The sequence below is a fragment of the Schistocerca nitens genome, chromosome 7, assembly GCF_023898315.1.
Source record: "Schistocerca nitens isolate TAMUIC-IGC-003100 chromosome 7, iqSchNite1.1, whole genome shotgun sequence".
NCBI classification, from domain to species: Eukaryota; Metazoa; Arthropoda; class Insecta; order Orthoptera; family Acrididae; genus Schistocerca; species Schistocerca nitens.
Genome location: NC_064620.1, coordinates 104,003,652 through 104,026,778, shown reverse-complemented (window position 1 = coordinate 104,026,778; position 23,127 = coordinate 104,003,652).

The window sequence follows — 23,127 nt, the reverse complement described above, 5'->3', positions numbered from 1 at the left end:
CCTGTTAGTCCCATCTGGTACGGGTCCCTCACACCTGGGTAATATTTTAGAACCAGTCACATGAGTGATTTGTAAGCAATCCCCTTTGTAGACTGATTGCTGTTCTCCAGCATTCTACCAATAAACCCAAGTCTACCACCTGTTTTACCCATGACTGAACCGATGTGATCATTCCATTTCATATTCCTATGAAGTGTTACACCCAGGTATTTACATGAGTGGCTGATTCCAACAGTGACTCATTGATATTATAGTCATAGGATTTGTGAAGTGCACAGTTTGACATTTCTGAACATTTAGAGCAAGATGCCAATCTCTGCACCACACTGAAGTCTTATCAAGATATCATCAAATATTTATGCAACTTAATATATGACATGAATAGCAAGGACTCAACACACTTCCCTGGGGCACACCCAAAATTATTACTACATCTGATGATATCTCTCAATCCAATATAACATGCTGTGTCCTCCCTACCAAAAAGCCCTCAGTCCAGTCAAAAATTTCACTTTATACCCCATAAGACCATACTTTTGACAATAAGCATAGGTGTGGTACTGAGTCAAATGCTTTTTGGAAATCAAGAAACATTGCATCTACCTGGTTGCCTTGATCCAAATCTTTCAGTATGTATCATGAGATAAGTGCGAGTTGGGTATCATATGACTGATGTTTTCAAAATCCATGCTGGTTGCCATTGAGAAGGTCATTCTGTTCATGAGACCTAATTAGGTTTGAGCTCAGAATATGATCTAAGATTCTACAACAAATCGATGTCAAGGACATTGGATAGTAGTTTTCTGGATCACTTCTACTACCCTTCTTGTAGGCGGGTGTGACCTGTGCCTTTTTCAAAGAACTGAGCACGGCTTTTTGTTTGAGGGATCTACAACAGATTGTAGTTAGTAGAGGGGCTAACACAGCTGCAAATTCAGTATAGAATCTCACAGGTATTCCATCGAGGCCTGGAGCTTTGTTGAATTTTAACAATTTTAGCTGTTTCTCTACACCACTGAGACTAATACTTATTTTATTCATACTTATTTCATTCACCTTTTCAGTGGTACGAGGATTAAATTGGGTCAATTCTCCTGGTGTTTCCTTTGTGAAGGCACATTTTTAAATGGAGTTAAGCATTTCAGCTTTTGCTTTGCTACCCTCAATTTCAGTTCCTGTCTCATTTACTAGGGACTGGACACTAACTTTGGTGCCACTTACAACCTTTACATATGACCATATTTTCTTTGGGTTCTATGAAATATCACTTGACAATATTCTGCTACAGTAGTCACTGAAGGCATCATGCATCGCTTTCTTGAGAGGCAAATGCGTTTCATTCAGCGTCTCTCTATCTATAGCCCCACACTTTGTTTTACACCTATTATGAAGTAATCTCTTTCTTTAGAAGTTTCTTTACAGTGACAAGTTCCTTCTCATTATGAACTGTTCTACTGGGTGCATATCCATCCAGTGCAGGGTCAATTATTCCTTTAAACTTGAGCCAGAGTTCCTCTAAATGCCCCTTCCCTGTGTTGAAAGTTTCAAGTTCTTCATTGAGATATGACACTACTGCTTTTTTTATCTAGTTTACTGAATGTATGCATCTTTCTGCTTGTTTTAGTTGTCCTTTGTACTTTGGTAATCATTGTTGCCACAACCGCGGTCACTGATACCAGTTTTGATGTGGATGTCATCAAAGAGGTCAAGTCTTTTTGTTGCAATTAGATCCAATATATTTCCATCATAAGTGGGCTTCCTAACTTTCTGTTCTAGGTGTAGTTTTCTGAGAAGGCATTTAGTGAAGTTTCACAGGATGTCTTATCATGCACATCACTAACAAACTTGGATTGGGGAACTTACATATATATGAACTGGGGTTTTCCCTAAAGTTTTTGGTTTACATCAGGAGCTGAGTCTGGTGGGCAATAGAAAGATCAAGTTATCATTTTATCCCCACCCCTGATACTGGGTCTTGCCTAAATAGTCTCACATGCAACTTCAATTTCAATCTTGGTTGATTTGAGTTTCTTGTCTACTGCAATAAATACACCACCTACATTCCCCATTTGCCTATTCTTTCAATATACACTTGAATTTTCCCCAAAAATAAAAAATCTTACTGCTATCAATCGCAAGTTTCAATCGCCTTTCTGTACCTAGTATTATATGAGCTTCAATGCTTTTCATGAGCTCTTCAAACTGTGGCACTTCGTTGTGAATGCTTTGGCAGTTTATCATTAGGATTTCAGTACCCTCACCTGTAGGAGGCATTTCTTTCATTCTTACACTGATACTTCTGCCTTTCCTACAGCCATCATCATTTGGATTCCACGGAGAGACACCTAATATAAAAAACTCCTGTGTGCAACCCACACACAGTTAGCTTCCTGAGTAGCAGCTTAGTTCACACCTGACCCATTTAGGGGGACCCTACAGTTCTCAACCCTATGGCATAAGTCCAGGAAGTTGCAGTCTAGCTTGTTATAGAACTTTTGAAGTCTCTGGTTCAGTTCTTCCACTCGATTGAAGACCATGGGGCCCTGATCAGTCCTGGGGACAATGGTGCAAATTGTGAGATTCATTGAAACTCCATGTGCAAGGCTGACCCTCTCAACCTTCTCTGTCAGTCATCGGAATGTACCAAGAATAAACTTTGAGCCCAGATGGCAGACATCATTTGTTCCAACGTGTGCCACAATCAGCAGTTGGTTGCACCCTATTGCCTCAATGGCTGCCGGAATAGCTTGTTCAACACATCAAATGAGGCCCCCAGGCATACAACCTGAGTGCACCTGGTATCCTTTCCTTCATTCTCCATACACTTGAACTGTCGACAATTAATAGGCCTCTCCCCTTTTGTGTTTGCCTTCTCCCAACACCAGACAAAACAGGTTTCCCCAAAACAGGTGAAGTGAGTCCCCCTGGCTCAGTTTCGGTTTCAGTGAAAGACAGCACCTCACCTCAAACTTATTGGTTAGGAGGATCAGTACAACACCCAGAGTCCTCCCTGTTCCCTATCTATCCTGCACAGGATGCCTAGAGCTACCATTGACATGCCACTCACAGTCAAGTGGATGGGTAATGAGAGATATTGTACTTTCTGCAGAAGAGATAGGATCCATAGGAGAGGACAGTACCTGAAGTATTCCTGGTACAGGTGTCCCAAGTAAATGGCTCTCAAGAGCTCTTCCAGCACTCTGATCGCAGTGGCTCCCACTCGTTTGACAGTAGTCAGTGCAATTTCCAGCTGCTTATGAATGTCAACCAACTCATCCCATGTTTGAGAACAGCATTTACAGTGGGACTGCATTTAGGCTGGTGCAATGTACTTCAAGGTAGTGAACAAATAACATTAAATTATGCCCCCTGGATATCTTATAATCTGTGGAGCTAAAAAGTTGCCAATTTTCTATAAGAATTGAAGCACATCTACAAAACAAGTTTTGTATTAATTTATAAGTCCTGTTTTCCACCATCTTTCTGTGTTTACTCTGGTCCAGCCCTCGCCTCTTTTTTTTTTTTTTTTTTTTTTTTTTTTTTTTTTTTTTTTTTTTTTTGCCCCCCCCCTCTTGGTCATTTCCTTTTTTTTTTTTTTGCCCCCCCTCTTGGTCATTTCCTTCACATCTCCATTTCAAGTCTCTTCTTGGGAATCCACTTGTTTTCCATTCTCTTTAAGTGCCCATACCATCTTAGCCTTGATGTTTCTGGCCTGCTCTGCAATAATTCATCTTTCATTATTTCCCTTACCCTTTCATTCCTCATTCTACGAGTCATGTTTTTTAAGTAAGTACCGTTTTGAAATTAAAAAAAAAGACATGCTAAGATATCTCAATAATTTTTATTTTTACGTTAAAGCCTGTACCTTAATCTACGCACTGACGCCACTACAGTCTGATTCTTCCTTGTTTACGTTGTGTACTGAGTGTTTAAGATGCCTCCAATAATCGTGAGTCCCACCGACTGTGAAGTACGGGCTGTTTTAAGATTTCTTAGTGCTAAAGGCCTAAAAGTGATCTATATTCATTGTGAGATCTGTGCAGTTTATGGAGGAAACATTATGAATGATGGAATGGTAAGAAAGTGGGTGAGAGCATTTAAAGAAGGCCACACAAATGTGCATGATGGACAATGGAGTGAGCGTCCTTCAGTCGTTAATGAAAGTTTGGTGCAGGAAGTGGACAATAAGGTGAGAGAAAACATACACTTTATGATTTCCTCCTTGTGGGATGACTTTCCTAATGTTTCTCATAGTGTTTTGTATGGCATTGTGACCGAACACTTGAATTACCGAAAATTGTGCGCACGTTGGGTACCGAAAATGTTGACGGATGTGCACAAAACCAAACGTTTAGACAGTGCATTGACTTTCCTTGAGCGGTACCACAATGACCGTGATGATTTCTTAAGCCAAATTGTTATGGGCGATGAAACATGAGTAGCCTATGTCACACTAGAATCAAAGCAATAGTCCATGGAAGTTGAGCAAGGGCATCGTTTTGCTGCAAGGCAATGCCTGTCCACATGTGGCGAATCAGACCAAAGATCTCATCACAGCTTTTCGATAGGAAACTCTAGATCATCCTCTGTACAGCCCCGATCTTGTACCCAGTGACTACCATCTGTTCCTGCACCTGAAGAAACACCTGGGTGGTCAGCATCTTCCAAGACGATGACGAAGTCAAAACAGTAGTGATGCAGTGGTTAACAAGTTAGGTGGCAGACTTCTATGAAGAGGGTATTCAAAAACTGGTACAAACATTATGACAAGTGCCTCAATATTGATGGAAATTATCTAGACAAGTAGATTAAGGTACAGGCTTTCATGTAAAAATAAAATTATTGAGATATCTTAGCACGTCTTTTTTAATTTCAAAATGGTACTTACTTAAAAAACATGCCTTGTACCTCCCCTTGTTACTCCTTCAGTATTGGGATGTAGTAACTTCTACATATTAATTCATGCTTTTTTGTGTGACTTCTTTTTTCCAAATCAGCCTTTAACAATGGAACTATTCATTGTAATCAATGACAAAAAAACCTTCCTTACACTTATTCAACATAATTACCATTTCCCTGCATGTATGTGCTTCTTCTATACCATATGATTGAAAAAATGAATCTGTTAGACCTGACACAAAATTAAAAAGACTTCTTGCATTACTAACAAAGTATTTGTTGTGCTGTATTAGTGTTAAACTGTTTTTGAACCTCAAATGACACTGGTGAGTTAACACATCAACACTTGCTTAACATTGAGTTAGTCCACCTTTGGCATGCAATAAAGAAATGACTCTGCATAGTATGGATTCAACAAGTCCTTGGAAGATTTCTGGAAGTATGTGACACAAGATGTCTACGTGCAGTTTATGCAAGTCCCATAAATTAAGGGCCAGTGGTTTGTGAGCATAAAGCTGGTGTACAAAAGAATCCCAGCTGAAACTTCCTGGCAATTTAAAACAGCATGCCAGATGAAGACTCTATCTCAGGATCTCTGTCTTTCACAGGCAACTGCTCTACCGACTGAGCTGCCTGAGCATGCCTCACAACCCCTCCTCACAGCCCTAACTCTGCCAGTACCTCATCTCTACCTTTCAAACTCCACAGAAGTTCTGCAAAACTTGCAAGACTAGCGCTTCTGGTAGAAAGGATATTGCAGAGACATGGGTTAACCACAGCCCAGGGAAAGTTCCTAGAACAAAATTTTCACTCTGTAGTGAAGTGTGTACCAATATGAAACTTCCTGGCCAATTAGCACTGGGTCCTGGACCGATACTTGAACTTGGGACCTATGTCTTTTGTGGGCAAGTGCTCTACCGACCGAGCTGACAAAGCACGACTCATGGCCCATCTCTGAATAAAGGTCAAAGATGATGTACTGACAGAACTAGGGCTGTGATGATGGGTTGTGAGTGGTGCTTGGGTTGCTTATTTGGTAGACCACTTGCCCACAAAAGCCGAAGGTCACAAATTTGAGTCTTGGTCTGGCACACACTGCTGCACAGTGGAAATTTCAGTCAGTATCCCAGATGTGTTTCACTGGTTTCAGACCAGATGAATTTGGTAACCAAGACATCAACATGAGTTCACTGTCATGCATCGCAAACAAGTGCACCACAATTCTGGCCTTGTGATATGGACAGTTATCCTGTTGGAAGATTCCTGCACTATAGGGAAAGAATGAAGCACAAAGATATGCAGGTGATCCACACTATTGTTCACATAATCCACCACTGTCATGGTGCAGTCCCATGGACTCCCAAATGTATGTCTTCCATTGCACAATACTGTCCCCACTGAACTGCATCCATGGCATGTTGCATGTTTAGAAGAGGTATTCACTTGGATAATGGCACATCTGGGCATGACCGTCAACTTGATGTGACAAGAAACATAATTCATCAAACTAGGCAACATGTTTCCATTGGATTTCCAAGTTCTATGACTGCAACTGTTGTTGGGTCAAGATTGGAACATGTAGGGAGATTGTCTGTTTCAGATGTCTATGTTCAACAATGTGCAGATCACCACCTATCCTGCTTTACAGAGCTAGGCAAGCCTCTGACATCCATATTCTGTCCAACACCTTGTCACCCACTCTTGGCTTCATCACCCCTTAACACTTTCTGCAGATGCTCATAAAAACAGCACACAAAAAACTGTCTGGATTTGCAGTTCACAACATACTCATTCCCATGTGCCAGCCATAACAATCTGCTCTTTGTCAAAGTCACATGTCAGTGGTTTTCCTCATTTCTGGCCTGTATCATTGCTAGAGTGACTTCCCATCTGCTACAGCTGGCATTCAAACTCACAGTGGGCAGTGGTCATAATGTTTTGTCTCATCAATATGGGTCTCTACTCTGTGTGACAAGTTTCAATTCCCTTGGTGAAGTCAGTCCCAGTACTAAAGTGACTGCCTACACTATGCTTGTCCATCTTCTGCTGCTGTACAGCTGTCAATATGGGATCCTCACCAATTGGACTGATGAGGACATCAAAAAAGTTCAAAGAATGGTAATTTGTTTAGTATTATTACAAAATAGGGGAGAGGGTGAGTTGAGGTGGCAAATCATTAAAAAAAGGCTTTTTCATTGCGGCGAGAACTTTTCATGAAATTTCAATCTCCAATGTTCTTCTCTGAATGTGAAAATATTTTGTTGACACCCACTTACACAGGGAGAAATGCTAATTGAAATAAAATAAATCAGAGTTCACACAAAAAGATTTAAGCCTTCATTTTTCCAGTGCACTGTTAGAGAGTGGAATAGTAGAGAAACAGTGAGAAAGTGGTTCACTTAAGGGTGACTTGTGGATTAGTTATGTAGATGATAGAGATGTAGTTATATAAACAGTAACTACAGACATGTTTGGATTTCCCCGTTTGCAGCTCACATTGTTTCTAAAACGATTCACCTTATGTTTATGCTCCATTTCCTATGTACTTTCCTTACTGTGTCATGTGCCCACAGTATCGCCAAGCAACATTAAATCTTGTGGCAGGCAACGGTCTTAATGTAATGTAAGACTTTAGTCTATATGATTGATTGATTGACATTTATTCATCCATAGAACGATATACATTGTATGGATGTCTTCAGATGTTTGTACAATATTTCTTATTAATATAAACATTCCTCTTATAGTATTTTAATTAGTTCTACTTGTTACATAGTGCAGTATTTATGAACATAAAGTTACAGTCTATAATTATTTTAATTATTCATTTAAAGTGTAGTAACTATTATTTAGTAAACATTATTTTAGGCTTTGGCTAAAGGTGTGGGGATCATTTGCATCTTTTATTTCTGTGGCAGTCTGTTGCACAACTTCATTCCATAGCATAATACACTATTTTGAGTTTTTGATTTATTTCTTCTGTTTCAATGTAAATACTGCCTGGATTTGGTTCAAAGGTCATGTATTGTGCTGTCTGTAGTGTACAGATTAAGATTTTTCTTATATACATGATGTTTTGATAGATGTATTCACACGGAACTTGTGACGTTCGCCTGCTTCATTTGTTTGTTGATAGTCCTCGGTGTTGGCATACTGCATTGTTATACTGACTGAAAAGGGGGCCTAAGTTCAACACTGACTACTGTTAATGATGTAGCTGACAGTTGCACAATTGCATTTCACAGTTCTTTACTTTCACTGTTCACAACCCTCCCTCCCCCCCCTCCCCCCCCCCCCCCCACCACCACCACTAATATTATATAATTATATGGCCAGTTCACAATCGGCAAATGTTGATAAGCCTCATTAATAGGTTGCAGGTAACATCAGCATACTGCTGCAATAGTTTGCTGTTGAATATCCCTGTGAGCAGTAAAAACCTAATCACACAGTTCACAGTTCTTGCAGAATAATACAGTGCATGTGATACTATTTCTCAAATAAAGTAAACAGACATTGTCATTAACTGTTCTAACACACAGTCTGTGTGTGCCACACTTATTCACTGTTAAGTTGAAGCATTGTTGTTAATGTAACCAATACAAATTTACTGTCTGAAAATCAGACGTGGACTGACTGACCCGGGACCAAAAATCGGTTCTTTAGATATCCTCACAATAATAGGCACTGAAACTATACACTGTTTGATGTTTAAGTTACAGAAATTACGATTAAAACAAAACTCATTCAACAAACTGAATACATCAAAAAATTCCTTCTTTTTAACAGTTTCATCTACCTCAAAGGTTAGGTCAAATTATTTGTTTAAATAATGAAATTAACAGATATAGTTATACAAACAATACTTTTGACAAACTGGTGATTATTTTGGAATTAATTAAAAGCTGGCTTTGCTAATATGTTTTCGAACAGAACCAAATAAACACTTTAAGAATCCTAGTAGTTCTCCTTCCAAATATTTATAATTAAGTGGTGTCGATAGTTCATATCAACCACGAAACTTAATATCTGTGAACTCTAAGTGCTCTGTCAAGCCTCCATCTTAACTTTACTTTAGTCAGTTCTTTTTTATACTTCATTCTGTATGGATGCAGTGTTAAGTGTAAATATATACGAGCTACGACATATATTAGAGAGATTCGAGCGCGCACGGAGGCTTTCCGGCAGTCGTTCTTCCCGCGAACCATACGTGACTGGAACAGGAAAGGGAGGTAATGACAGTGGCACATAAAGTGTCCTCCGCCACACATCATTGGGTGGCTTGCGGAATATAAATGTAGATGTGGATATGGGAATTAAGTTTTCTATATCCTGATTACTGATCCCGTTCCCATAGTGGTGACCCCGCAGTTCGTTTGTGTTTCGCGCCTTCCACGCCCGTGTTTATGCAACAGGTTATATTCAATGCACAATGACAACACCAAACAATGCCTTGTTCAAAGATGTGGAAGCACAACTCTGCTCAGCAAGTTTCATCGTTTCTTTGCCAAAGGCGTATTCATCATTTACGTACGGTTATGCCCATCTGACAGTGAAATGTGAACTGAACAATATTTCGAATTGTGTCTCTTCAAATTGAGTGTTTCAAGAACAAAGTGATCTCCATTCGAACATGTGTTTAACCACCGACCAGCATGCTACATCAGTTACTGTCAGGCCGTGTGCAACTCCACCATTACTACAAACCGTGCCGGATCCGTTCCGCGCACGTGGTGTTCCAGTTGTGTCTAATTTACATGCACAGTTCAGTGTTTTGCGTAACATGGACCCCTTACCTTGCCTCAGTGGCCCGCCACATGCACTACAGGCATGTTATGCATCAGATAGTTTCCAAACGGGTGGCGTTCTCAACCCCCCCTCGCCCGCCCCCCGCCCCCCGCCCCCCGCCCCACCTCCCACCCTCCCACTTGCGGGGCTCCCCGTTTCCGGTCGGTCAGCCACCTGCCATTCCCACAGCACCACCAGTGACTGCTGCGCAGGTCTCTCGGCCTATTCCAGAAGCAGGTCATTTCCATCCAGTACTCGTCACTCACAGTCCAGTTTCTGGGGCCCCCTCATGTGCCGTTCATCTGCCCATTTCCACGGTACCATCTGTGCCTGCCGTGCTGTTTTTTTCTGACACACAGTCAACTATGCCAGCTGCCACTACTATGGATTTGCTCGCCTGGTATAAATCCGGGCCTACCGCGCCGGCCTCTGACTTAACCTCAGTTTAGCTGCTATCCCAGGAGACACCGAAGCTGCTGTCGTCACCCCCTCCTGGCCACCTACCGAAGCTACCGCCCTTATACGAGGACAAACCAGCAAAATGATTTGTGTTTGTCGAGCATCTGTTCGAGTTACATCATGTGTCTGGTGACAACTCATACTTTCTCATTACACACCTCCACGACCACTCAGATTTGATTTGTGACCTGCTCCTTTCGCCGCTGCCTGCACCAAAATACGAGTTTGCAAAGAAGACTATAATGGAATAACTTGCCTGCTCGACACAAGATTTAATAATCAGATTTTCTATGAGGAGTACCTGGGGGAGCACACCCCTCACAACTCTGGCACCACCTTCGATTGCTCGTGAACGAGCATACCATGCCTAACACCATGCTATGGGCTGTGTGGTCTGCCAACTACCTACTGATCTACAGATCCATCTGTTACCACACTCATTCAAGTCCATCGGCTTCCACATACGCATCGCTGACAAGTTGTATTCGCTTCTACGGCAACATCAGCCAGTTCATTCCACACTGTTCATCGGCACTGCCGCCCCCGCATACCGACCTTCGGCCAGCAGAGGCAGGGCTCTCTCCACCATCATCTTGACTACTTCTCCTGGTGGCATCGGCTCACTCTCTCTGCTGTCCGAGCTCTCCAGGATCGCACCTTACGTACCAGTCTATTTACTGGAACAGATCAACAAGGACAAGCTGGACCCGCTGTCGCAGTCTCCATCTCCTCCTCACCCTGCTCAACCTTTCTCCTGGTACCACAAAGTGTTTGGCGACAATGCCAAGAAGTGCAGGTTGCCATGCCAACACCCAAATGCTGACCACAGGAACTAAGAGATGCTGAGTCCTGCGGGGAACCTAACTGGTGTCCTCTTACATTAAAATCCGTTCACTCATCCGCCTGGCTGAGTGGTCATCTCTGTGTGACTGACATTGTGTCAGGTCTAGCTTTTCTGGTCGACACTGGTGCTTACATGTCAATCATACCTACTTCGATGGCTCCACCCACTTCTTCACAGACGAAGTCACTTCTACAAGCTGTCAACGCATCGTCATTACCTACCTCAGGTTCAGTAAAGGTTACGGTGACCCCATCTCCTTCTCACGTTTTCCATGGACATCCTACATGGCTGACATCGATGAACCGATCCTCGGTATGGATTTTTAGTCTCATCCTCGGTATGGATTTTTAGTCTCATTACGAACTATCTCCGAATGTCGTACAGGGTTTGGTGCTCCACCATCCTACGAACAGTCACATACCGTGCACCCGCACCTATGTCCAATGCTCTGTTTGCACCGCAACATACGATATCATAAGTGAGTGCTCCGCCCTCGCGGGCGACATTGTGACCTGCATTACCAACCTACTGTCAGAATATGACTCGGCAATGCAACTCTGCCAGGACAATGAGAAGCTGAAACAATGCTTCACATCCACTTACGGTGAGCTCATTATGGCTTGTTCCTCGCTTCTGCAACTGCAGTCCACGGCACCGCCACCTAAACAAGATTGTTCGGCCGAGCCTAGCTCGAACTCTCTCAGGGTTATTCCACAAACTTTACTTGCATGTGACATTCCAACCCCCATGATGCGCTCGCCTCATCAGGTGCTGTGTGTTTCAAACAGTGCTGCTAATGACAGTAACGCGCGCGTTGCGACTATGCCCACCTCTCCGACAGCTACCACGCGTGTTGATAAACATTCCCCCTCTCTCACTCGCCAGCCACATGACCCAGCAGCCATTGTGGCCCCACATGCGACGCCAGCGCTGCTCTCACCCATGCCGGTTGTCCAGTGCAAGCTTAACAGCTGACAGTCGCCGCCCATTCCCCTTTGCTCGGCACTGCGCACGCACCCACCCCCTCCACACAAAGCGCATGCCGCGCTCCCGTAAGAGACATGTGACTTTTGTTCTACCTTTCCCCACTTGTTCTAACGGGTATGCCTCATCACACCCTACTCGTCCGAAGACTTGGAGCCAGGACGTTAATCAATCTCATGTGCAGTTCTCAGTATCTTCCATCACTGATGGAATGACACACAAGATAGTTACCACTGCCAGCCCTCCTATTAGTCATAAGGTCCAATGCCTCAACCCTATCAAGTTGTGCGCAGCCCGGCAGCAGATTAATGAATTTTTGGTGGCAGGTGTTCTGCAACCTTCAGACAGCAACTGGTCTTCACCAATCCACCTCGTCCACTAACACGATGCATCTTTTTGAATGTGCAGCGATTACAGAAGCTTAAATGCTCATACCGTCATGGACAATTACCCAGTGCCAAACATCAATGACTTCACTCATATGTTATTGGGAACCACAATTTTCAGTGTTATTGACTGTAAACACACCTACCACCAGATTCCAGTGGCACCTCAAGACATTCCTAAGACAGCTATTATCACGCCGCTCAGTTTATTCCAATACCACTCCATGCTGTTCGGCCTAAAGAATGCACCACAAACATGGCAAATGTTTCATTGACTCTATCTTGTGACAGTTCAAGTTTTGCTTTGCTTTATCTGGACGACATTCTCATTTTCAGCAGCTCAGTTGAGGAACATGAAAATCATCTGTCTACGGTCCTCCAGACCTTGAACTCCAATGGTGTCGAGGTTAACAAAGACAAGTTTCAGTTTTGCCAGGCATCAGTCTCCTTCCTAGGTTACACCATCTCCACTGATGTAATACAGCCTTACAAATCTCGTGTGCAGGCTCCATGTCTCTACTTACAAAGAGCTGCGCTGTTTCCTCGCCACCATCAATTACTATCGTCGCCATCTGCCTTCCACCGCCACTGTTCAGGCACCCCTGTCGGATGCGCTATCAGGCAAACTAACTTCCGGTATCAAACCCATCTCTTGGACTGCTCCGATGCTAGAGGCCTTCAAGGCTCTGAAGACTTCTTTAGTTCACGCTGTGACACTGACCCACCCCGACCCCTCAGCCGAGTTATTCATCACTACGGACAACTGCGACATCGCGGTGGGGGCAGTGTTGCAACAACACAAGGGTGACACGGTTTCTACCCTTCATTTCTTCTCCAAGAAACTATCTATGGCTCAGAGAAAACATTCTGCATTCGATAGAGAGCTCTTTTCTGTTTACAAGGCAATCAAACATTTCCGCGTCGATGTCGAGGGACGTCCTCACCGCTCACAAACCACTGGCAGACGCGTTCTGCAACCCACCTTAGGACCCTCCTCCTTGACGTTACCGCCACTTTGACCTGGATTCTCAATTCACAATGGACGTCTGTTACATCAAGGGTGAAGATAAAGTTGCTGCGGATTTCTTCTCGTGGATCAGTGCTGTTTCCTGCATCGTTGATCTTTCCGATCTGGCCTCCCTACAAGCTTCTGACGAAGATTCTCAGGCTCTCCTACGAGACCCACAAACATCACTTGTTTTCAGAAAGGCTAAATTTCCTGTCATTTCTGACGAGGTGTAGTGTGATTCTTTGACCGGCACCCTACGCCCTTAGCTCCCACCCGGGCTGCACCGACGGGTTTTCGACGCCCTGCATAACTTCGCCCACCCGGTCGTTCGAGCCACCACACGTCTCATGTCAGAACGTTTTGTTTGGAAGAATATCAGATGGGACTGTCAAACATGGGCATGCAGCTGCATCGCTTGCCTGTGCAACAAGATCAGCCACCGCCCTGGGCAAGTTTGACATTCCCACAGGACGATTCCGTCATGTACATATTGATCTGATCAGGCCTCTTCCTCCTTTGGAGTGCCATAGATATTTCTTATCAACTATTGACCATTTGTCTCATTGAGTCAAGGCTGTCCCTCTCTCTAACATTACTGCCGAAATGGTAGCCAAGGCTTTCATTGGCTCATGGATCGCTCATTTCGGGTGCCCAACCACTATCACCACCAATCAGGGTCGACAGTTTGAATCCCCCCTTTTCACCATCCTCTGCATTATCTGTGGTATTAAAAAAATACACACTACCGCATATCACCCACAAAGCAATGGGTTGGTGGAGAGATGGCACCACACTCTCAAGACGGCACTTCAATGCCATGATTGTCTCTGGTTGGAAGCTCTCCCGTGGTTGCTACTTGGTCTACGCTTGACCTATAAACCTGACCTACAGGGGTCTATATCCGAATTTGTTTTCAGCGAGAATCTGGTCCTACCGGACTATTTTATTCTTCCTCAGGTTAGCGAGGATCTTCCCCCCTTGCCAGATTTCATTAGCCCGATGTGCACACATTTTCAACAAACGCGTTTGCACCCATCCATCAGTCACTCACCGCCCGAGACTTATGTTCCCACCGCACTCTCCAACTGCTCCCACATCATGCTGATTGATGATGCAGTTAGGCAGCCTCTTCAACCTCCTTATCTTCGCCCCTACAAGGTCCTCCACCGGGGGGACATGACTTTTGATATCATGATTAACGACCACACACACAGACAGTTTCCCTGCATCGCCTGAAACTGGCTTTCGTTGACCCTGATGGTCTCACACTGCCACAGTCGGACTCTGCAGACGATCCATCCTTGACTGAGAATGAAGACGTCCTCCCATCAACGTCACCACACACCTCTTCCACCGAAGACTGTATGCCACCGCTCACTATTTTCCCGACCTCGCCTCCTGTTTCACCCTGCACAGGTTTCATGCCCTCACCTCCAATGTCGGAGATGCACACACCTACTACCAGTTAGTCCTGCAGCATGCCACTGCACTGAGTGAACGACATTTCTATAGTGACATTTGAAGACTGAGTGCTCATTCTTTTGACAGATACTGAGGTCGCGCCATCGGACGGACCCTTACATGTCAACATTGCACAAAACCTCACACTCCCGCATGAGTGTGACCAAGCATCTCTACGTGCTTTCATTTCTACGGACGGCTCGATCCACTTAAGGGCCACACATGCCTCCACCACGCCATCGACCGACCCGTCCGCGTACTCCCAGGCCGGCCGCAATCTCAACCGGCCACGGTGGCTGACTGACTACGAAGTGGACCTGCCTCTCGGTGCTCCACCTGAACAACCCACCTCATTCGAGATGGAAGTACCTGTGGTGCACCTGCCTACGCGAATGATTTCCCCCAATGTTGACGCCTGCATGCCCTCACCCTTGGACATCTGTAGTACTCTGTACTGCCGGGGGTGGGGGGTTGTGTGTGGCGTCGATAGTTCATATTGACTATGAAACTTAATATCTGTGAACTCTTAAGTGCTCTGTTGAGCCTCCATCTTAATTTTACTTTAGTCAGTTCTTTGTTATACTTCATTCTGTACGGATGCAGTATTAAGTGTAAATATACACGAGCTACGACATATACAGGAATTAAGTTTTCTATATCCTGATTACCGATCCCATTCCCGTAATTATTACAGAATTTATGTTTGTTTATAAGTCAACAATAGAATCTAAGTCACAAAATGATTACTGATTTCACCCTATAATGATCTGTAGCAAAAGATATTAACTAGAAATGGTCAAAATAAATTAGGAAATAAATTACATACACAAAACTAAGCACAAAATTAGACTTGGTGCTATATTCCTTATGACTTAGGGACAATCTTCCTCGTTTATAGAAATGAATATTATACTCATGCATGTTAATGGTAAGTAGGCAAACATGAAAATAAAATGAATTTAAGGAGGCAGATGGCAAAACAAGAGAGGAAGTAAAGAGACTCCAGCTTGCTTCACCACAGACTGTCAGAATTTCTAGCTTTTTGAATAAATCTTTACACTACGCCCTGTTACAGCTGTTTGTTACTATTGGTACTGCTCTTTTCTGTATCTTGAATATAGTCTGTCTGTTCCCAGCACTTATTCCCCAAAACATTAGCCCATAATGAGGATTGAATGTATATATCTGAAGTAGACTACTTTGAGGCATGAAATGCTGCACACAGGTGCAAGGACTGGCAGGGCATAACACACTGAGGATAGCTTCTTTGCCAAAATTCTTGCATGTTCTGTCCATTTAAACTGGTAATCTACATTCATCACCAAGAATTTGGTATCAGTTATATGATCTAGCACATCATTATTTACTTTTTATATAATATCACTGGGCTTTTTATGTAGTCAGGAGTTTATACAGTTTGTCTTTTTCACATTTAAAGTTTCTCTATTCCTTAGGCCCAGTTGGGGATGTCTCTGAGAGCTTCATTGGCTTTTTCTGCTAACTGAGTTGAATTTTAGTCTGTAACCACTGTGGTGCTCTCATTGGAAAATAGTATTTTTTCTCCATACCTGACACTCTGTGGAAAATCATTTACATATATAAGGAAGAGGACTGGGCCCAATACACTTCCCTGGGTATGCCTATATTAATACATTTTGGATCAGATAAGTGTTTTGCTACTAGTCTTTTAAAAATATGTGAGATTTCAACTCTTTGCACCCAGTTTTCCAAAAATGACTTAAACCAATTCTGTGCCATACCCCTTATTCCTAATACTTCTAATTTGTGTACTAAAACTCTGTGGTCAGCTGTGTTGAATGCCCTTGATAGATTCAAAAAAATGCCTATTGCATTCTTGCCCTTGGCTACTGCTTCAAGTACAACTTTAGTAAAATGTGCTTTAGCTGACTGTGTACTTCTTGTTGGTCTGAATCCAAATTGTTCACTACATAGAAGGTTGTATTTATCCAAGTACTTTATTAATCTATTTTTCATTATGGTTTCTATTGTTTCGGAAATGCAAGATAATAAAGAAATTGGTCTGTGGTTTTCTATGTTTTCTGGATCACCATTTTTTTTTTGTAATGGTAATACTTTTGCTTGTTTCAGGTATTCAGGAAAGCAGCCAGATCTCAAAGATTCATTAATTATTAATGTTAAGAAGTTTTTTATGTTGTTTATACATTTCTTAAGGACACTTACTGAGATCTCATCTAACCCTGTGGATTTTTATTGTTTAATTGGTTTATTACCAGTGCCACCTCTTTCTATGTTGTCTGCTTGTGGTATCACGGTCGCGTTCTTGTTTCCCAAGCGCGGGGTCCAGGGTTCGTTTCCCGGCGGGGTCAGGAATTTTCACCTGCCTCGAGATGACTGGGTGTTCGTGTTGTCCTCATCGTTTCATCATCATTCATGAATGTGGCAAGACTGGGCTGAGCAAAGGTTGGGAATTTGTATGGGCACTGATAACCGCACAGTTGAGTGCCCCACAAACCAAACATCATCATCATCATCATCTTTCTCTGTTGTTGGAAACAGCTCCAATGAGTGTGGTGGCTGGTCCTAGTAGTGTAGAACATTATGTGTCTGCAAATTTCTCTTGCAGTTTCTTAGCAGTGCCACTGAAATATTCATTCACAAAGTTTGCTAGTTCGTTTTGGTTGCTGATTTGAACATATTTGTTTTTAATCTGTGTTTCCAGGTGTTTTGGTACAACATTTGTTGCCTCCTGTTTTATTATGTTCCTGACTAATTTCTTTTATCTGCCTTCATTAGAGTTTTAATGTTTGTAAGTTTTTTTGCAGCCACCAATACCTTTATTATATAAGTTCTTCTGCAATTTTTGTAAAATTCTGAAAAGGCGGTCGGTATGGTTATTTTTGATGGATGAGAGATACCTTAGAGTTTCAGACAATTTTTTGATACCTCTGGTCACCCATATAGCTTTTTTTATTTTATTTTATTTTATTTATTTATTTTATGCTCCAATGGAATGCAATGTTTTGGGGAATGCTTCCTCAAATTCTAACTTAAATATTGTCATGAACTTATTAAACATTTTGTTTACGTTTGTTTCTGAATACACTTCCTCCCACCTTTCATGTTGTAGCTGAACTGAGAACTGACATAGGTTTGGTTCTCAGAAGACCGTTTTGTATGCATTCAATTTAGCAGACTTTTCTATGTAAGTATTTGCTTTTAGTATGTGACAGAGATGATAGCCATAGATTTTTCAATCCGCTTAGTGAAGCCAATGGCAGTAGATCAACATTTTACTGCAGATACGTTCTTTTTAGGCTTACAATATGTTTTGGGTCCAACCCAGGACACATTTTTAAAATTACTTGAGATGTTAGCAGTTCATTGAAGACATTAACCTTAATTTATTCAGTAGTGTTTTTCACTAGACATGACTTTTCAGGAATGGTTTAATTCCATCATAAAATTGACAGCAAGAAAGTTGTATTCGTGTTGTAGGTCAACATTAAACAAGCTCACACTTTCTTTTGCCCACTGCTAAATGATGAGAAAAATAAACAGAGATAAAATGATCAAAAACCTGTAGATGAGTTACTTTACACATAAAAACAACAGAAACACGTTGCCTCTGTTATGTTGCCAAATGATTAATAAGTAAGAGAAAAGTTGTAGTGAAATTACTAGCCAAGTTTCCCCATCAATGTAAGCAATTGCTCCAAGATCAGTTGAGAGAGGAACATCTGTAAAAGAATGTACTAATAATTTATAGATATCCTGAAAACTAATTTGTTCCACATATTTTCAGTAAAATAATCATTCAAATAATTTATGGAACATATAACTAACTAACAAAACACACAAACATTAACACCAGTGAAAGGAACAAATGTAGAAGTGTATGAACACAAATGGGTCCTTTTTTAAAGGAGCCTATAACTAAATGAACATACTCAGTAAGTACACAGATTTCAGCATTAGTTTTGTTATTTTGTCACTGTCTTGTCAAATGCAAGTGGACACACACTAACAAACCTAAACACTGCAGCTAGGATCGACTCCCCCACCCCACACCCGCCTACAAAAAAACTTCTTTAGTTTTTTCAGTCATTTATCATCTTTTGCAGAACCCATTTTAAACATTAAAGGACCTGGAATGACGAAAATTATTTGTACTTCAACAATACATAAGAAATTTGTTAAATGTAAATAAAAGTTTTAATCATTATTGAAAGAAGTGGAAGGAGAAGTTTCATACTTGCAAAACTGTTTATGCTTAGCAAAACATTACTTTCAACACACAAGAACTGAGGGAATGTGTATTCATGGTTACAGACTGGAAACATATTGTACAAGGTCCACTCAATAAATAAGCAGAAAAGTTGTATAAAAAATACAAAATTTTTACAGCTCTCTGCCAACGCATGTGCTCTTACTTTCTCACTCCTTTTTTCCCTATCTCCCTGCCCCACAATGTCCTGACACTGCACCTTTTGGCAAACTAGCCTCTGCACACTCCATCAGACAGCGTTCATCTCTCTCCCTACGTGTACACTACTATCCCGTCCCCTTCCCCAACCCTCCAGATTGCTGCTTGCATACCATGTGATGTTGCATTTGGTCCCTAGATGCTGTTGACATCTTCTTTACGGTAGGTAGCAATCTACCTTATCCTACATTGTTGATATTCCTTCCTGAAGTTTCAGTTGCTTGATTTAAACTTTGACAAAGTTTATGCTTCTTTGTCATTTTTAGGTGGTGTTGTAGAACTGTTATCAGATGGATCTGACACACCTGCCTCACAAACAGTATGCTGGGAATCGGTGAAGCAAGATGGCAGCACCCTTGCAGATTTGCACCAATGCAGAAGAGTGAAGTGTCATTACACTTCTGTTAGCTGAAGGGTTGAAACCAATCAAAATTCACTGTCTGATGGCAGTGCAATGCAGTGACAGTTGTTTGAGCCAAATATATGTGTACAAGTTGCCAGAGTGTAGCAAGTGTTGATCACTCGCCATGCTCAGGACGCTCTGTCTGTGCAGTCATGGAGGACAACATTGTGAGAGTTGATAAGAGGAAACAGATGTATTATGATGAGTGATATTGCAGCAACTATGAACATTAGTGTTGGATCAGGCCACCATACCAGTCATGACATACTAATGTTCAAGAAAGTATGTGTGAGATGGGTTATAAAACATTTGGCTTCAATGAAAGAAAGACAGCTGGATGTGTGCACGGAGACCTGGAGTTCATCTGCTTGCCCCACTCCAGATCTGACACCTTCAGATTATCACATTTTTAACCCACTGAAAGAAGCTCTTAATGGCTCAAGTTTCATTGATGATGAGAAAGTCCAGGCAGCAATCCGCAACTGGTTACACCCCCGCCCCCTCCCCACCAAGAATTCTTCTATGCATGTGGGATTGTCCAGTTGTGACAGAGCAGGTTGATCCCAATCATCCTAATTTGTAGACACTCCTGCATGTATTAAGGTGTATGTGAAGTTTTCACTAATTTTCTCTCCAAAATTCCGATGTAAAGTTTCTACATTAAGCACACATCACGCAAATTATCAAAGCAATTATCGAAATGATAGAAACAGATCCCCCCCCTCCCCCCAAATTTCATTATTAAAGATCATACAGTATGTTGTCCTGGTTGGAATGAGTTGATTACTTTCATCAGAACTTATGGCCATCAAAAGTTATTGCAATTATAAAATTTCATACATCTAGCCATGGGGAAAATCACGAAGAAAGACCACTTTCAAATTAAAGAGTTATTTTTCCCCTTTCCAGTAAAATGTTTATGATAATCCAAACTTAATTAGTTTAAAAGATGCTGTTATATAAAGATTTCACTGTCCAAACTTTCAGGGCCAATTACAGACAAATTACTGTAAATTTCCAGGAGCTGTTGATATCCAAAAGACTTGTGGAATGGTGGCACTGCACGCTCAAGATATCGCTCGTATGCCACGATCAGGAGTGGATAGAGGCCCTCCGCTGGGTACTGCTGGGAAAATGAGCTCCATACAAAGATTTGGACACCTCGCTGGCAGAGGTGCTCTATGGGGAACTGATCACCTTCCCAGGAGAGTTCATATCATAAACCACCGACTCTGTGGACGTCAATCTGCCAGACCTAGTAAAGCATGTCAGGGACCACACCCACCATATCCGCATCCTACCATGCCAAACCAACCATCTTCGTGCACAAGGACCTCTGATCATGTATACATACTATGCTCAGGACTGACATCATCAAACCCACCCTCCACCCTGCATACAGTGCCCCATACAAGGTGTTGAAATGACGGCCAAACACTTTTGATATCTTGCAAGCTGAAAAAATGACAACAGTGTCACTGAACTGCCTAAACCTGGCGTGAACTTTAGCGGACACACCCATTGGCCCCAGATGTGGCCCTCAAGCCAATTTACGGTCAGCCTGGACCTGCGAGACTACCTCCGAGAAGACATTTGCGTAACACGGCAGGAGTCACTACTTGTGGTTATGGCCAAATTCGACAATAGACAATTGGGCTACAGCATAGTCTTGAGGTCATTAGAGCACTCCACACCCATTCCGCCTTCAATGGACACAGAAGGTCTGAAATCCACTCTTTCTTTGGATGGCTACCTCCTTGTGTGCCCCAGAGCACTTCATAACTTAATGGACACCGCCACCGCCCCTTTGGCACCATCACAGATGTCACGGGCTGGCCACCCTTTACGGCCACCCAGGCACCTGGTGGACTATGATATGTTGGCCCTCACCATCACCAGCACAAGAACACATCACGACGTACACCGTCACCATGCTCCGCACTTGTGGGGGGAGGGGGCCCTCTGTGGGGATGTAGAACCACTGGCTCTACCCCCCAATAATATCGCTGCCCTACTGCAGCAAGAACAACTGTAACTTTGCCAGATCAGTTTTCTGTAGTACATGCTATATGCTATACACATTGCTTATATACTGAGAGAATAAAAGTATTCGTAGTAGGTGATTGGAGTTAATTATCTATCATCATAATTACCATGCCACTCCCCACTACCCACAAATCAATATTCGATGTTAACAAATTTCTCTTCTTCAAAAACACTTCCTTTGCCACTGCCAGACTGCATTTTACCATTAGTTATTTTGCTGCCCAAATAGCAAAACTCATCTACTACTTTCAGAGTCTCATTTCCTAATTTAATGCCCTCAGCATCACCTGACTTAATTATACTTTATTCCATTATCCTTGTTTTGCTTTGGTTTCTTTTATCTCATATACTTGTTTCGCAACACCCTCCATTTCATTCAATTGCTCTTCCAAGTCCTTTGCTGTCTCTGATAGACTTAATGTAATTCACAAACCTCACAGTTTTTATTTCTTTTCCCTGAATTTTAATTCTGACTCCAAACACTCCATTTTTTTTGTTTCCTTTACTGCTTGCTTAATGTACTGATTAAATAACATGGGGATAGGCTAAAACTTTCTCATTTCCCTCTGTGGCAATAACAGATCAGAGGGTCTCACAAAATGTAACTGTATCATACAAAATAGCACCCCTCGAACACTGACTGAGCTAGGACCAATCGTGTTCCACTCATTACTCTGACGGACAATACTCCAATCCACCTCCCATACATTTCTGCATTTGTCTCTCTCACTAGTGACTGGACATTAACTTTGGTGTCACTAACAGCCTTTACACACAATCAGAATATCTTTGGATTCTGTGAAAGATCACCTGACAATATTCTGCTACACCAGTCACTGAAGGCATCACACTTTGCTCTCTTGACAGCCAAGCGCATTTAATTCAGCATCTCTCTACCTATTACCTTAAACTCTGTTTCACACCTCTATCTCTTTAAAAGTTTCTTTATATTCACAATTAAAGTTCTTCATATCAATATAAGACATGAAATTGTGTTACCATATTTTCTGTTTCATTCCACAATCCATGGTATGCAGTAAACAGTTTGTGCTGTCTATAATCGAAAACAGTACCTTTACAGTGTGCAAATAGCTTATTGGTCTTCATATCAAAGTTTTATGTTTAATGAGTCAAAACACAGTTCTGGAAAATGAGCGCGCAGCACATAAAGTCACTAGGTCTTTAATCACGGTACACACCAAGATCTTAAATGTAGCACTGACCAGACACTGATATTTTTCACCAGCTATGAACACAATGTGTAGCAGTACATACATGGCACAACAACCACCTCCACTTTCCACTTGTCATTCCTGACTCTTTGTTGCTGCTTTCTATTTCAACCTCTCGATATGTCTCTACATTCCTCATACACCTCACTTC